Below are 12,342 nucleotides of genomic sequence, written 5' to 3'. Positions count from 1 at the left end.
CAGGGAGGTTATTCCTTCTCATTTAAAACATGAATTCACTTCTCGAAATCCTTCCTTATTTATATTAAAGTATTGTGGAAACATTAGTTAGGCAGGTTATTCCTGCTCATCTAAAACATGAATTCATTTGTTGAAATTCTTCCTGATTTATATTAAAATATTGTGGATATATTGGTCATGAATGTTATTCCTACTCATCTAAAACATGAATTTATTTGTTGGAATTCTCATTTATTTTTATTAAAGTATTGTGGAAACATAGGTCAAGCAGGTTTTCCCTACTGATCTAAAACATGAAAACACATGTCGATATCCTTCCTTATTTATATTAAATTATTCAGAAACATTGGTCAAGAAGGTTATTCCTACTCATCCAAAACTTGAATTTATTTGTTGAAATTTTTCTTTAATTATATAAAATTATTGTGAATATATTGGTCAGGTAGGTTATTTCTACTCGTATAAAACATGAATTTATTTGTTGGAATTCTTTCTTTTTTATATTAAACTGTAATGGATATATTGGTCAGGCAGGTTATTTCTACTCGTCTAAAACATGAATTTATTTGTTGGAATTCTTCTTTATTTTTATTAAAGTATTGTGGAAACATAGGTCAAGCAGGTTTTCCCTACTGATCTAAAACATGAATTAATTATTGAAATTCTTCCTTATGTATTTAAAACTATTGTGGATATATTGGTCAGGTAAATTATTCATATTCGTCTAAAACGAATTTATTTGTTGGAATTTTTTCTTATTTGTTTTAAACGTTTCTGGATAAATTGGTCAAGTAGATTATTCCTACTCATCGAAAACATGATTTTTTTTGTTCAAATCCTCATTTATTTATATTAATATGTTGAGGATATATTGGTAAAGCAGGTTATTCTTACTTCTTTAAAACATGAATTCACTTGTCGAAATCCTTCCTTATATATTTTAAATTATTGTAAAAACATTTGTCAGGCAGGTTATTTCCACTCATCTTAAATATGAATTCATCTGTTGAAATCCTTCCCTATTTATATTAAAGTGTTGTGGATATATTGGTCAAACAGGTTGTTTCCATTCGTCTAAAACATGAATTTATTTGTTGGGATTCTTTTTTATTTATATTAAACTGTTGTGCATATATTGGTCAGGCAGGTCATTCCCACTCATTTAAAACATGAATTTATTTGTTAAAATCCTCATTTATTTACATTAGAATGATGAGGATATATAGGTCAAGCAGGTTATTACTATTCATCTAAAACATGAATTCATTTGTTGGAACTCTTCCTTATTTTTATTAAAAAATGTGGATATATTGGTCAGGGAGGTTATTCCTTCTCATATGAAACACGAAAAATTCACATGTTCAATTCCTTCCTTATTTATATTAAACAGTTGTGGATACATTAATCAGGCAGGTTGTTTTTACTCATCTAAAACATCAATTTATTTGTTGGAATTATTTCTTATTTGTGTCAAAGTATTGTGGATATATTGGTCAGGCAGGATATTCGTACTCATCTAAAGCATTAATTTATTCGTTCGAATCCTTCATTATTTATATTAAAAAGTTGTAAATGTATTAATAAGGTAGATTATTCCTACTCGTCTAAAACATTAATTTATTTCTTCGAATTCTTTTTTATTTATATTAAACAGTAGGAAATATATGCTGATCAGGCAGGTTATTCCTATTCACCTAAAATATAAATTTATTTGCTGGAATCCTCATTTATTTATGTAAAAATCTTGAGGATATATTAAACTGTCGTGGATATATTGGTCAGGCAAGTTATTGTTACTCATATAAAACATAAATTCATTTGTTGGAATATTCCTCTATTTTTATTAACAATTGTGGATATATTGGTCTATCAGATTTATCCTACTCATCTAAAACACCAATTTATTTCTTGGAATCCTTCCTTATTTACATTAAAATGTTTGGCATATATTGATAAGACAGGTTATTCCTACTCATTAAAAACATGAAAACTCTTGTTGGAATTTTTCCTTATTTGTATTTAAGTGTTGTGGAAACATTCGTCAGGCAATTTATTCCTACTCATCTAAAACATGAATTCATTTGTTGGAATCCTTATTTAAAAATGTGGATATATTGGTCTGGGAGGTTATTACATGTCATATAAAACATGAAGAATTCACCTGTTGAAATCCTTACTTATTTATTTTAAAGAGATGTGGATATATTAATCAGGTAGGTTATTCCTACTAATCTAAAACGTGAATTTATTTGCTGAAATTCATCCTTATTTATGATAAAGTGTTGTGGATATATTGATCAGGAAGTTTTCCTACTCATTTAAAACATGAATTGACTTGTCGAAATCCTTTCTTATTTATAATAAAGTGTTGTGAGTATATTGGTCAGGCAGGTTATTTCTACTAATCTAAAACATGAATTTATTTGTTGGAATTCTTACTTATTTATATTAAAGTGTTGTGAATATATTGGTCACGCATGTTATTTCTATTCATATAAAACAGGAATTTATTTGTTGGAATTCTTACTTTTTATAATAAAATATTGTCGATATATTGGTCAGGTAGGTTATTCCTACTCGTGTAAAACATGAATTTATTTGTTTGAATTCTTCCTTATTTACATTAAACTATTGTGGATATATTGGTCAGGCAAGTTATTCCTACTCATCTAGAACATGAATTTATTGTTGAAATTCTTCCTTATTTGTTTTAAAATATTGTAGATATATTGGTCAGGTAAGTTATTTCTTCTCGTGTAAAACATGAATTTTTTTGTTGGAATTGTTCTTTATTTATGTTAAAGAGTTGTGAATATATTGGTCAGGAAGGTTATTCATACTAATCTAAAACATGAATTCATTTCTTGGAAAGCTTCCTTATTTATATTAAAGTATTCCAGAAACATAGGTCAATCAGGTTTTTCCTAGTGATATAAAACATGAATTTATATTTTTGTAATATTTCTTGATTTATATTAAAATGTTGTGGATATATTGGTCAGGCAGGTTATTTCTATTTATCTAAAACATGTATTCATTTGTTAGGATTATTCCTTATTTATATTAAATTGTTGCGGATATATTCATCAAACAAGTTATTCCTGCTCATCTAAAACATGAATTCATTTGTTGGAATCCTTCCTTTTTTGATTAAAAATATTGGATATATTGGTCAGGCAGGTTATTCCAACTCAACTAAAAATGAATTCATTTGTTCGAATTTTTCTCTATTTTGTTAACAATTGTGGATATATTGGTCTGGTAGGTTATTCCTACTCATCTAATACACGAATTTATTTCTGGGAATCCTTCGTTTTTTACATTAAAATGTTGGGGATATATTGATCAGACAGGTTATTCCTACTCATCATAAACATGTATAAATTTGTTGAAATTCTTCCTTATTTATATTAAAGTGTTGTGGAGATATTAATGAGGCAATTTATTCCTACTCATTTAAAACATGAATTAATTTGTTGGAATCCCTCCCTATTGATATTAAAATATCGTTGATATATTGGTCAAAGAGATTATTCCTATCCATTTAAAACATGAATTAATTTGTTGGAATCCTTTATTATTTATATTAAAGTGTTGTGAGTATATTGGTCAGGCAGGTTATTTCTTCTGATTTAAAACATGCATTTATTTGTTGGTATTCTTCCTTATTTATATCAAAGTGTTTTGGATATATTGGTCAGTTAGTTTATTCTTAATTATATATCACATCAATTCATTTCTCGGAATCTTTCCTTATTTATATTGAAGTGTTCTGGATATATTGGTCAAGCAGGTTATTCCTACTCATCTAAAACATGAATTTATTTGTTAGAATTCTTCCTTATTTTTATTAAAGTGTTTTGAATATATTGGTCAGGCAGGTTATTTCTACTTCTCTAAAACATGAATTTATTTGTTGGAATTCTTTATTTATATTAAAGTGTTGTGGATATATTGGTCAGACATATACTCCTACTCATCTAAAACATGAAATCGTTTCTTAGAATTCTTCATTTAAAAAAAAAATTGTGGATGTATTGGTCAGGCAGGTTATTCCTACTTTTCTGAAACATGAATTCATTTGCTGAAATCCTTTCCTATTTAATTTAAAATTTGGAGGATACGAGGTCTGTTCAAAAAATACGCGGACTGTTTGAATTGCGCGGCTCCAGTTGGTTCCAGGGAAATCCACTTGGTGTCGCTAGGTTCGCACAAATCAGCTGATTACGACGCCATTTCCCGATTGCAGATATCTTCATTTGTGTATTAGCTACGCGGTTAACGTGAAGTGCGATTTTTTCGTTTGGCGGATTTCAGAATGAATGACCTGAAGGAGCAACGACTTGCTGTGAAATTTTGTGTTAAACTTGGAAAATCTGCGACTGAAACTTTTGCTATGCTTAACACGGCTTACGGTGATGTTGCTATAAAGCGTACGGCATGTTTCAAGTGGCATGAACGTTTTAAGGATGGTCGACAGTCCATTGAAGATGATGAGCGTCCTGGTCGTCCTTCCACCAGGTCGTCAACTGACGACCCACACGTCGACAAAATCAACACCCTGGTGCGGACAAATCCACGTCTAACTGTCAGGGAGCTTGCTGAAGAGTGTGGGATATCAGTTGGATCTTGTTACGAGGTTTTGACTGAAAAATTGAAGATGCACCGCGTTGCTGCGAAATTTGTGCCTCAGAACTCGTGAGTTTTTGACCAAACACTCGATCACTGTTCTTCCCACCCCCCACCCCTACTCACCTGACCTTGCTCTTTGCGATTTTTTCTTGTTCTCCAAACTCAAAAGACCCTTGAAAGGAAGAAGATTTGAGACGATTTTCGAGATTAAGGCAAATGCGACGAAGGAGCTGGAGGACATTACAAAAGAAGCGTACCAGAACTGTTTCAACAAGTGGAAACATCGTTGGGATAAGTGTGTGCGTTGGGGAGGAGAGTACTTTGAAGGGGTCCCAGACCTGTAACTTCTAAATAAAGTACATTTTTTGTGACGTCAGTCCGCGTATTTTTTGAAGAGCCCTCGTATATTGGCGATAAAGATTATTTTTACTCATATAAGACACGAATGTGTTTGTTGGAATCCTTTTTCATTTATATCAAAGTATTGTGGATGTATTGGTCAGGCAAATTATTTTTACTCCTTTGAAACATAAACTTATTTACTGGAATATTTCCTGATTTATATTAAAATTTTGGTAATATATTGATCAGACAGATTATTCCTATTCATTTAAAACATGAATTACTTTCTTGGAATCCTTCCTTATTTTTATTAAAAATTGTTGATATATTGGTGAGGCAGTTATTCATAATCATCTAAAACATTAATTCATTTGTTGGAATTTTTTTATTAAAAATTGTCGATATATTGGTTAGTCAGGTTATTCCTACTCTTCTAAAACATGAATTCATTTGCTGAAATCCTTCCCTATTTATAGTAAATGTTGTGGAAATATTTGTCAGGAAGAATATTCCAACTCAACGACTACATGAGGTCATTCGTTTGAATCAACTTTTTTATTTTTATTAAAGTGTTGTGGATATATTGGCCAGGCTCGTTATTCATACTTTTTTAAAACATAAATTCAATTATTGGAATATTTCTTGATTTATATTAAAATGTTGGGGATATATTGATCAGACAGGTTATTTTTACTCATCAAAAACATGAATACCTTTGTTGGAATCTTTCCTTATTTATATTTAAGTGTTCTGGATATATTAGTCAGGCATGTTATTTTTACTCATCTAAAACATGAATTCATTTGTTGGAATCCCTCCCTATTTATATCACAATATCGTTGATATATTGGTGAAACAGATTATTCCTATCCATCTAAAACATGAAATAATTTGTTGACATCCTTTCTTATTTATATTAAAGTGTTGTGAGTATATTGGTCAGGCAGTTTATTCCTACTCATCGACAACATGGGTTCATTTGTTGGAATCATTCCTTACTTTTTTAAAATTGTGGATATATTGGTCAGGCAGATTATTCCTACTCATCTGAAACATTAATTCATTTTTTTGAAACCTTCCTTATTTATATTAAATTGTTGTGGATATATCTTCAGACACGTTATTCTTACTTATTTAAAACATGAACTTAGTTATTGGAATATTTCCTGATTTATGTTACAATTTTGGTGATATATTGATCAGACATGTTATTCACACTCATCTAAAACATGAATTAATTTGTTGGAATTTTTCCTTGTTTATATTAAACAGTTGATGATATAATGGTCAGGCATTTTATTTCTACTCATCTAAAACACGATTTTATTTATTGGAATCATTCTTTATTTATATTAAAGTGTTGTGGATATATTGGTCAGGCATGTTATTCCTACTCATCTAAAACATGAATTCATTTGTTGGAATCCTTCCTTTTATTAAAAATTGTGGATATATTTGGCAGGCAGGTTATTCCTATTCATTTAAAACATGAATTACTTTCTTGGAATCCTTCCTTATTTTTAGTAAAAATTGTTGATATATTGGAGAGGCAGTTATTCATTATCATCTAAAACATGAATTCATTTGTTGAAATTTTTTATCAAAAATTGTGGATATATTGGTTAGTCAGGTTATTCCTACTTTTTTAAAACATGAATTCATTTCTTAAAATCATTCCCTATTTTACTTAAAGTGTAGAGGATATATTGGTGAGAGAGGTTATTTCTACCCATCTAAAACATGAAATTATTTGTTGGAATCCTTTTTTATTTGTATCAAAGTATTGTGGTTATATTGGTCAGGCAGTTTATACCTACTCAATGAAAACATGAGTTCATTTGTTGGAATTCTTCCTTATTTTTATTAAAAATTATAAATATATTGGACAGACAGGTTATTCCTACTCATTTAAAATATTAATTCATTTGTTCAAAACATTTTTATTTATATTAAAGTGTTGTGGTAATATTTGTCAGGCAGGTTATTACAACTCATCGACATCATAAGTTCATTCGTTTGAATCAACTTTCTTATTTTCATTAAAATGTTGTGGATATATTGGTCAGACACGTTATTCCTACTTATTTAAAACATGAATTCATGTATTGGAATATTTTTTTATTTATATTAAAATGTTAGGGATATATTGATCAGACAGGTTATTCCTAGTCATCTAAAACATGAATTTATTTGTTGGAATCATTGTTTATTTATATTAAAGTGTTGTGGATATATTGGTCAGACATATTATTCCTACCCATCTAAAAGATGAAATCGTTTCTTGGAATTCTTCCTTTTTTTATTAAAAATTGTAGATATATTGGTCAGGCAGGTTATTCCTACTATTCTAAAACATGAATTCATTTGCTGAAATCCTTCCCTATTTAATTTAAAATTTGGAGGATATATTGACGAGAAAGGTTATTTCAACTCATCTAAAACACGAATGTGTTTTTTGGAATCCTTTTTCATTTATATCAAAGTATTGTGGATGTGATGGTCAAGCAGTTTATTCCTACTCATCTAAAACATGAATTTATTTTTTGGAAACCTTCCTCATTTATATTAAATTGTTTTGAATATTTGGTTAGGCACGTTATTCCTACTTATTTAAAACATGAACTTACTTATTGGAATATTTCCTGATTTATATGAAAATTTTTGTGATATATTTGTCAGACAGGTAATACCTACTCATCTAAAACATCAATTAATTTGTTGGAATCTTTCCTTGTTTATATTAAAATGTTGTGAATATATTGGTCCGACATGTTATTCCTATTTATCTAAAACATGTATTCATTTGTTGGAATTCTTCCTTATTTATATTAAAGAGTTGCGGTTATATTTGTGATGCAGTTTATTTCTACTCATTTAAAACATGAATTCATTTGTTGGAATCCTTCATTATTTTTATTAAAAATATTGGATATATTGGTCAGGCAGGTTATTTCTACTCATCTAAAACATGCACATATTTGTCTGAAATATTCCTTATTTCTTTTTAAATGTTGTAGATATATTGGTCAGGTAGGTTATTCCTGCTCATCTAAAACATGAATTTATATGTTGGAATTTATCCTTATTCACATTAAATTGTTGCGGATATATTGATCAAACAGGTTATTCCTACTCATCTCAAACATGAATTTATTGTTTGGAATCTTTCCTTCATTATATTAAAGTGCTGTGGATATATTGGTCAGGCATTTCATTCCTACACATCTAAAACATGTATTCATTGATTGGAATTATTTATTATATATATTAAAGTTTTGTAAATATATTGATGAGGCAGTTTATTCCTACTCATCTAAAACATGAATTCATTTGTTGGAATCCTTCGTTTTTTTATTAAAAATATTGGATATATTGGTCAGGCAGGTTATTCCAAATCATCTAAAACATGAATTCATTAGTTCGAATTTTTGTCTATTTTTATTAACAATTGTGGATATATTGGTCATGTAGGTTATTCCTGCTCATCTGAAACACGAATTTATTTCTTGGAATCATTCTTTATTTATATTAAAGTGTTGTGGATATATTGGTCAGGCATGTTATTCCTACTCATCTAAAACATGAATTCATTTGTTGGAATCCTTCCTTTTTTATTAAAAATTGTGGATATATTTGGCAGGCAGGTTATTCCTATTCATTTAAAACATGAATTACTTTCTTGGAATCCTTCCTTATTTTTAGTAAAAATTGTTGATATATTGGAGAGGCAGTTATTCATTATCATCTAAAACATGAATTCATTTGTTGAAATTTTTTATCAAAAATTGTGGATATATTGGTTAGTCAGGTTATTCCTACTTTTTTAAAACATGAATTCATTTGTTAAAATCATTCCCCTATTTTACTTAAAGTGTAGAGGATATATTGGTGAGAGAGGTTATTTCTACCCATCTAAAACATGAAATTATTTGTTGGAATCCTTTTTTATTTGTATCAAAGTATTGTGGTTATATTGGTCAGGCAGTTTATACCTACTCAATGAAAACATGAGTTCATTTGTTGGAATTCTTCCTTATTTTTATTAAAAATTATAAATATATTGGACAGACAGGTTATTCCTACTCATTTAAAATATTAATTCATTTGTTCAAAACATTTTTATTTATATTAAAGTGTTGTGGTAATATTAGTCAGGCAGGTTATTACAACTCATCGACATCATAAGTTCATTCGTTTGAATCAACTTTCTTATTTTCATTAAAATGTTGTGGATATATTGGTCAGACACGTTATTCCTACTTATTTAAAACATGAATTCATGTATTGGAATATTTTTTTATTTATATTAAAATGTTAGGGATATATTGATCAGACAGGTTATTCCTAGTCATCTAAAACATGAATTTATTTGTTGGAATCATTGTTTATTTATATTAAAGTGTTGTGGATATATTGGTCAGACATATTATTCCTACCCATCTAAAAGATGAAATCGTTTCTTGGAATTCTTCCTTTTTTTATAAAAAATTGTAGATATATTGGTCAGGCAGGTTATTCCTACTATTCTAAAACATGAATTCATTTGCTGAAATCCTTCCCTATTTAATTTAAAATTTGGAGGATATATTGACGAGAAAGGTTATTTCAACTCATCTAAAACACGAATGTGTTTTTTGGAATCCTTTTTCATTTATATCAAAGTATTGTGGATGTAATGGTCAAGCAGTTTATTCCTACTCATCTAAAACATGAATTTATTTTTTGGAAACCTTCCTCATTTATATTAAATTGTTGTGAATATTTGGTTAGGCACGTTATTCCTACTTATTTAAAACATGAACTTACTTATTGGAATATTTCCTGATTTATATGAAAATTTTTGTGATATATTTGTCAGACAGGTAATACCTACTCATCTAAAACATCAATTAATTTGTTGGAATCTTTCCTTGTTTATATTAAAATGTTGTGAATATATTGGTCCGACATGTTATTCCTATTTATCTAAAACATGTATTCATTTGTTGGAATTCTTCCTTATTTATATTAAAGAGTTGCGGTTATATTTGTGATGCAGTTTATTTCTACTCATTTAAAACATGAATTCATTTGTTGGAATCCTTCATTATTTTTATTAAAAATATTGGATATATTGGTCAGGCAGGTTATTTCTACTCATCTAAAACATGCACATATTTGTCTGAAATATTCCTTATTTCTTTTTAAATGTTGTAGATATATTGGTCAGGTAGGTTATTCCTGCTCATCTAAAACATGAATTTATATGTTGGAATTTATCCTTATTCACATTAAATTGTTGCGGATATATTGATCAAACAGGTTATTCCTACTCATCTCAAACATGAATTTATTGTTTGGAATCTTTCCTTCATTATATTAAAGTGCTGTGGATATATTGGTCAGGCATTTCATTCCTACACATCTAAAACATGTATTCATTGATTGGAATTATTTATTATATATATTAAAGTTTTGTAAATATATTGATGAGGCAGTTTATTCCTACTCATCTAAAACATGAATTCATTTGTTGGAATCCTTCGTTTTTTTATTAAAAATATTGGATATATTGGTCAGGCAGGTTATTCCAAATCATCTAAAACATGAATTCATTAGTTCGAATTTTTGTCTATTTTTATTAACAATTGTGGATATATTGGTCATGTAGGTTATTCCTGCTCATCTGAAACACGAATTTATTTCTTGGAATCATTCTTTATTTATATTAAAGTGTTGTGGATATATTGGTCAGGCATGTTATTCCTACTCATCAAAAACATAAATACATTTGTTGGAATCCCTCCCTATTTATATTAAAATATCCTTGATATATTGGTCAAACAGATTATTCCTATCCATCTAAAACATGAATTAATTTGTTGAGATCATTTCTTATTTATATTAAAGTGTTGTGAGTATATTGGTCAGGCAGGTTATTCCTACTTCTTTAAAACATGTATAAATTTGTTGGAATTCTTCCTTATTTATATCAAAATGTTGTGGACATATTGGTGAGGAAGTTTTTTCCTACTCATATAAAACATGAATTCATTTGTTGGAATCCTTTATTATTTTTATTAAAAATATTGGATATATTGGTCAGGCAGGTTTTTTTTTTCTGATCTAAAACATACATTTGTTTATTGGTATTCTTCCTTATTTATATCAAAGTGTTTTGGATATATTGGTCAGTTAGGTTATTCTTACATATATATAACATGAATTCATTTGTTGGAATCTTTCCTTATTTATATTGAAATGTTCTGGATATATTGGTCAGGTAGATTATTGCAACTTCTCTAAAACATTAATTCTTTTGTTGAAATCCTTCCTTATTTATATTAAAGGGTTGTGGATATATTGGTCAGGCAGGTTATTCCTGCTCATCTAAAACATGAATTGATTTGTTGGAATCTTTCCTTATTTATATTAAAGTGTTCTGGATATATTGGTCAGACATATTATTCCTACTCATCTAAAACATCAAATCATTTGTTGGAATTATTCCTTTTTATTAAAATTGTGGATATATTGCTCAGGCAGATTATTCTTACTCTTCTAAACATGAATTCATTTGCTGAAATCCTTCCCTATTTAATTTAAAATTTGGAGGATCTAATGGCGATAAAGATTATTTTTGCTCATATAAAACACGAATGTGTTTGTTGGAATACTTTTTCATTTATATCAAAGTATTGTGGATGTATTGGTCAGGCAGTTTATTCCTACTCATCTAAAACATGAATTCATTTTTTGAAAACATTCCTTATTTATATTAAATTGTTGTGGAAATTTTTTGTCAGGCACGTTATTCCTACTTATTTAAAACATGAACTTACTTATTGGAATATTTCCTGATTTATATGAAAATTTTGGTGATATATTTGTCAGCCAGGTTATACCTACTCATCTAAAACATCAATTAATTTGTTGGAATTTTTCCTTGTTTATATTGAACTGTTGAGGATATATTGGTCAGGCATGTTATTCCTACTCATAAAACACATGAATTCATTTGTTGGAATCCTTTCTTTTTTATTAAAAATTGTAGATACATTGATCACACAGGTTATTCCTGCTCATCTAAAACATGAATTCATTTTTTGGAATAGTTCCTTATTTATATTAAAATGTTGTGAATATATTGGTGAGGCATGTTATTCCTTTTTATCTAAAACATGTTTTCATTTGTTGGAATTCTTCCTTATTAATATTCAAGTGTTGCGGTTATATTTGTGATGCAGTTTATTTCTACTCATCTAAAACATGAATTCATTTGTTGATATCCTTCATTATTTTTATTAAAAATATTGGATATATTGGTCAGGCAGGTTATTCCTACTCATCTAAAACGTAAATTTATTGTTTGGAATCTTTCCTTCTTTA

This window comes from Tachypleus tridentatus, chromosome 7, assembly GCF_004210375.1.
Source record: "Tachypleus tridentatus isolate NWPU-2018 chromosome 7, ASM421037v1, whole genome shotgun sequence".
Taxonomy (NCBI): Eukaryota; Metazoa; Arthropoda; class Merostomata; order Xiphosura; family Limulidae; genus Tachypleus; species Tachypleus tridentatus.
The sequence above is the reverse complement of the archived record's forward strand: the minus strand, read 5'-3'. Positions refer to the sequence as shown.